This window comes from Heterocephalus glaber, unplaced genomic scaffold (assembly GCF_053883595.1).
Source record: "Heterocephalus glaber isolate CG9 unplaced genomic scaffold, H.glaber_assembly_v1.0 deba00001454, whole genome shotgun sequence".
Taxonomy (NCBI): domain Eukaryota; kingdom Metazoa; phylum Chordata; class Mammalia; order Rodentia; family Bathyergidae; genus Heterocephalus; species Heterocephalus glaber.
Window position 1 is genome coordinate 2,776,848 of NW_028258303.1, and position 5,945 is coordinate 2,782,792.

Below are 5,945 nucleotides of genomic sequence, written 5' to 3' on the forward strand. Positions count from 1 at the left end.
ATTCATGTAGAAAAAGCAGAAAGATGGTAGGCCATGTAGTAATAAAAGTATGGATTATTTAAGAAACTTTAAACTTTAATGTATTATTTTATATATTTAAAAATATTGCTTAAGCACTCATTATTTGCTGGTCAGGGGACTGTTTAACTATAATCCACAAGTTTTTCTGTTTATACAAATAGCATGTAATTTTCCTCAGTTAATTATTATGGAATTATTTTAGATTTTGGTAGATAATTATTGATTATTTAATTTATGCTTGATAACTTATTTTTTATCAAAAAGTACATTATAAATTTTTAAAAGACTAAAATCCAATAAAGGCAACTTTACAAATTTTGGAAGAAATGAGTCATAAAATTCATCTCAAATATGAAATGTGTTACCAAGATATTATATAAAGAGAGGCTAGAGGAAAAAAATTGAAAATTCATGTGTGTAATAATTTCTTCATTGAGCTTGCAAAATAAAATTATCAATTAGTACTATCATTATTTTAATTTTGGATTGTTAGGAAGATATTTATCCATATAATGAAATATAGAAGCAGAATTTATTCTTTAATTTAAACAGACAGATAAATTAATTAATAAAAATAGCTCACAATATTAATAGACCTGATTATATACAAACATATAGACTATTATAAAAGAAGCATGTTTTAACAATAGAGATTAATGGTTACTTTGAAAATTATATTGGGAATATTTTCTATTTGGAAAAACAATGTCATCTTTATCACATAGTCATAAAATAAATTCCAAATGAACTAAAATTTCAAATGCCATAAAATTAGAGCATCCAAGGGGGTGAAGGGAGGGCTAGGAATGGGGAAAAAATAAGAACCAAGATGCATCATGTAAAGGTACAAGTTCCCAATGAGAAATGTAATTGTATCGTATACCTAAAATGTACCAATAAAACAATTTAAGAAAAAAAAATTAGAGTATCCATATACTGAAAGAAAATAAGGAGTATCTTGAAATGAAACTATTAATTCAGCCATTGTTTTTGAATTCTATTACTTTAAAGGCAGATATTCAGGATTGGCAGTTCAGGGTTTCCTAGGTTTAACATCAGATGCAAAATAATAGACAAAACTCTATGGATTAATCATATATATTTCAGTAACAGTCTTCATAAATAACTTTAAGTCTTATCAAATCAGTGGGAAATTTGCAAGTTATATAATTAATAAAATGTTTAATTTGAAAGTTATATGATAAAAAAAAATTTATGGCTTTAATGTATATTTTTCCTGCTAATAAATGAGAAATTAAATTCCACAACATTAAGGCTTTAAACTATACAAGTTACATGAATTTATTATTCTGCATCTTCTGTTTTGTATTATTAGAATTCTATTAACACAAAAACAGATGCTTAAAGTATAAAGATATACTTTATAAGCTGATTTCTTTATATTTAAGTAAATATGGCTTCTTGGAGAACTTGGGCAAAATATTATTGCCCATTGCCAAAACATTTTAATTACTTCCTATAAATTAAACGATTGTAGTTATGTTAACTGGAGCATTATATATATATATTATATATATATTAGTTTCTGTAAAGAATTTAAATATGATCCTATCAAATGATTTACAAATTTATCTTGAGGACCACAGGAGTTCAAGTTCCACTGTGGAGGAGGGTAACCAAGATAGAGGAAGGAGGATGAAGAAAGGTTTATCATCCCCATTTTCACCTTACATGAAGTACCTCTGCCAATATAGGAGTTCTTCATAATACTTCATTTAGAAAGAGCTTTCTGATAGTATTAGTATTAGAAATAGTAGCAACAGTGGTAATAAATAATTCCAATGTGAAAAATAGAAAATATTCTCTTCTCTAAATTATATCAGGGCTTAACCTCTGGAATCTGTAATGTTACCTTATTTGGAAAAATGTTCTTTGGAGGTACTGTATCATGGGATCATAATCTAGAAATGAGACCTTGAGCTGGAGATATTTTCCTGGATTTTCCAGGGGGCCTGAAATACAAATATATGTATCTTTGTAAAAGAGAAGTACAAGAAGATTTAACTCAGTGGAGAAGGTGTGGTAGCTAGGGTAAAATTTCAGTTTGATTGACTCTGGGATCCACCCAAGGATTGGTGATGCTTCTAGGTGTGGTTGGATGGGTGGTGGAGGTGTGGCTCTGGGGTCCATGTCTGGTGCAGATCTCATCTGGCAGTTTTCCCCTGCACTGCTTCCTGGTGGTCAGGAACTAAGCAGCTTTGTTGTCCTACTTCCATCTGCCGTGATTTCTCTGCCTTGGAACCAGCTGTCATGGACCAAAACCGTGAGCAAATCAAATCTCTCCTTTAAGTTGTGGGTGTTGGATATTGTGTCTCAGCCATGAGAAAGCTGACTTTTAGACAGAAAAAGACTTGAAAATAGAACCAAGAGCATTTTGAAGATGCTGGTCTTGAAAACTGTTGTGATGCACTCAAGGAGTGCAACATCCACAGGAAGCTGGAAGGGACAAGGAGAGGATTATCCCACCCCCAGAGGAGAATGCCTTGCTTTTGGCTCAGTGGTATGGATTTACGGATTCTGCCACTCAGAAGAGAATACATACCTATTGTTTTTCAGCCACGCTGCTTTTGATCATTTGTTACAGGAATCTCAGGAAGTTAATTTAACAGCAGTCATAACCTTTAGTCAAATCCACCTCTATTCAACTTTCATTTGGGAAAATTTCAGTTCCCAGAAATGGAAAAGTCTTCGGGAACACAAAGTCAAGTAATTGTTGTAAAATTGCAACATAGCTCTGGTTTTTCTTCTTTGAAGTTTTAGTCTGATCCTTGCATCATGCTCACTGCATTATAAGTATTATAAGTATTTTAAGAGATTGCCTCTTGGCCTTTTGGCTAAGATCAAGTGTAGTATTTTAAGAGAATTAAATGAGCTGAAAAGATAAGAGGGTTCTTTCCATCAAATTCACAGATTTTAGCTATTTCTTACTGAAACAAAAAAAAAATTTTTTAAAAAACTTGTTCTCAGGGCCAGGGATTCAGCTCAGTGCTTCTGCTACCTGCCTTGCAAGCTCAGGGAACTGAATTCAATCCCCGGTACCAAAAACCAAAAAAACAAAAAAAACCTTGTTCTCCCCTGAGATTCAAATATATAAAATGAATAAATGTTGATGATTCTAATTAAAGAAGTTAACAGAGCACTGACTTCATAGAACTTGCAGTTATATAGGACGAGAGACAAACTTTCACATGACTATTTGTTCCTGAATTTATTATGATCTATGGGATTTTCATTTCTAATGACAACAACCTTTTTTGCAAGGACAAGTGTTCATGTGACTGATTATTCTAACTTGGCTTACTAAGTGTGCATTCAGTGAGTGAGGAGTTTTAAATCCAAAAATAAAACTATATTCAAGTCAGACATGTAAAAAAAATAATGAAAAGCTCAGAAAATCAAAAGTTAAGTGGGAATTGATGGTTCCAGACTTTCTGACTGAGACTCAATAGTCTAAAAATATATAATCATGGGAAGAGATATTCCTCAACATTTATTACTCATTTTAGCAAATAAGCCCTTATTTACCTAATATATTAAATATTTTAATACTTTTTGTTTTCACTTGAACTCATTACATTAATGAGTTCTCTTTGGACATTAATGTCCGTATGTCTTTGGCCTTATTTTTTTCAGTCACCAGAAACTGTTTTTCCAGACATACTGCCTTCCATGTAAGTAGTCATTTATTCAGATGCTTTTGTGGATTTTTGCCCTCTGTGGATACAGTGTATTACATTTATTAATTTGCATATGTTGAACCATCCCTGCATCCCTGCATCCCTGGGATGAATCTTTTTTTTTTTAGGCAACAGCACTATTTTATTGATATGAAATAGTTATACATAATGATAACACCCAACATAGGGAATTTGTACCTGTGCATGATATATCTTGTTTCTTTGTTTTCCCATTTCCCTCCCTTCCCTTCAAATCATCTTTGCTTCTTTATTTACAAAAACTTTGTTTCCATTTTTTTCTTCTACTTTTTCCTGTCTTTTCTTTCTTTTCTCCCTGCCCTCTCCCTTGTTCTCCTTCTCATTTACACATTTTCTTCCCATTTTTCAATACCTACTGTACATTTTGGTCCTAATTTACACTTTTGGTTTCTCACACCAGAGAAACTATGTGATATTTGAACTTGTATGTCCAATTTATTTCATGTAAGACATGGTCTCAAGGTCCATCTGTTTAGCTAGAACTCTCTCAAGCTCATCCTTCTTAATGGCAGAGTAGTACTCCATTGTATAAAAAGTACATCTTCTTTAGCAATTCATCAGTTGATGGGCATTTGAGCTGTTTCCAAGATTTAGCTATTACAGACTGTGCCATTATAAACATGGATGTACATATATCACTGTGGTATGATGCTCTTAATTCTTTCAGGAAGATACCAAGAAAAAATAGCTGGGTTGAATAGAACCTCTACTTTTAGTAAAATTATTTTTAGCAGTTTTTTGTGAGGACTCTGCACACTGATTTCCACAGTGGCTGAACCACTCTACACTCCTACCAACAGTAGAGAGTGGTTCCTTTTTCCCCATGGCTGACCCAGCATCTAGGTGTTGGAGAGAATTTCTAACCTATATAATTTTTATCTTTTTCATCAGTTTGGTCCAGAAACTATAGGAGATAGACATATTTAGATATATGTGCATGTACAACTTTATATGGCATAAGGTACCAAAGTCATAGAAGGATGATAGATTATAAAATATCTTTGCAACCCAGATCCAGACAACAGTTTAAAATCTGTAAAATATCAAGAACATGTAAGTTCCAATTGACAAGGAAATGTAGGCCAATAGAATCATGAGCAAGGATATAAAGAGGTGACTCTTAGAAATGCAAGACCTTACGTTAAATCCTTACTTCAAAATTAGTGGAATGCATCTGAAGATAAGAAAGGATGGGAAGATGCAGAGAAATAAAAATTACTGTTGAGGAAAAAAATAAATACTTGACAAAACTTAAAAAAATCCTTCACTTGACAATGATTTGGTAGCACAACTGTAGGAGATGTCATTGGAATGGATTTTAAGAACATCTAAATCTACCTGAGAGGGTTTGTCAGAGACTACAACAGAGACAGGACCCAGAGATTCTGTGTGTGTGTGTGTGTGTGTGTGTGTGTGTGATGAGCATATGTGAGGAGGGATCCCAGACCATTTCTAGAAGCTCAGGAAGTTTTCTCAGATTTGTGAGTTCTACATCAGTACTGGGAAGTTTAAACAGCGTAGTAGAGCTATGGAGAGAGAGTAGCCTGGTTGTGGAATTCGTCTTTCAGCAGGAGGATTGAGAACTGAATGGCAGGCTGTGAAAGCTGAAATAGACCAGGGCTTGATGTTGTGCAGAGAGAAACACAATAAGGCAGCTTTTTAAAAAAATAATTGTTGTAAGTGTGGATTGAAGGACAAAATTTGCCTGAACAGAGGCTCAGTCTTTTAGATCCAAGCAGAAAACAAGCTGTGAAGGGAAGAATAATAGATCCAATTCAGTTCTTCTAATGGATGGAAATGGCCAAAAAAAGAATAATCTTTATAGGACAGAAATTAACATGTCTCAATTCATAATAACCAAGATAAGGACCCAGCCAAAATGCCCATGAACAGATGAATAGATAAAGAAAATGTATTATATACACAATAGAGTATCACTAAGCCAGAAAGAACGAAGTTTTGTCATCTGCAGGAGAATGGATAGACCTACACAGAATCTCATGGAGAGAACTAAGCTAAAATCAGGAAGATGATTATTGCATGGTCTCACTAATATGTGGACTCTCAAAAAGATGACAAGAAAATAGAAGACAAAGTATTATTGGACATGAGGAACGGAGTAAGGTCGAGGGGGTGGGCAAAGTTTGGTTAATAGGAGAATGGATACAATCAAAATATATGATCAAA

At 33.4% G+C, this 5,945-nt stretch overlaps 1 non-coding gene across 1 annotated transcript; it reads left to right on the forward strand.

The window, feature by feature from the left end:
• Window positions 1–2,856: 2,856 nt before the first annotated feature.
• LOC147827119 (U2 spliceosomal RNA) lies at window positions 2,857–3,056 on the forward strand. The gene has a single exon (XR_015452914.1). It is a non-coding gene; the product is annotated as a U2 spliceosomal RNA (small nuclear RNA).
• The last annotated feature ends 2,889 nt before the right edge of the window (window positions 3,057–5,945 follow it).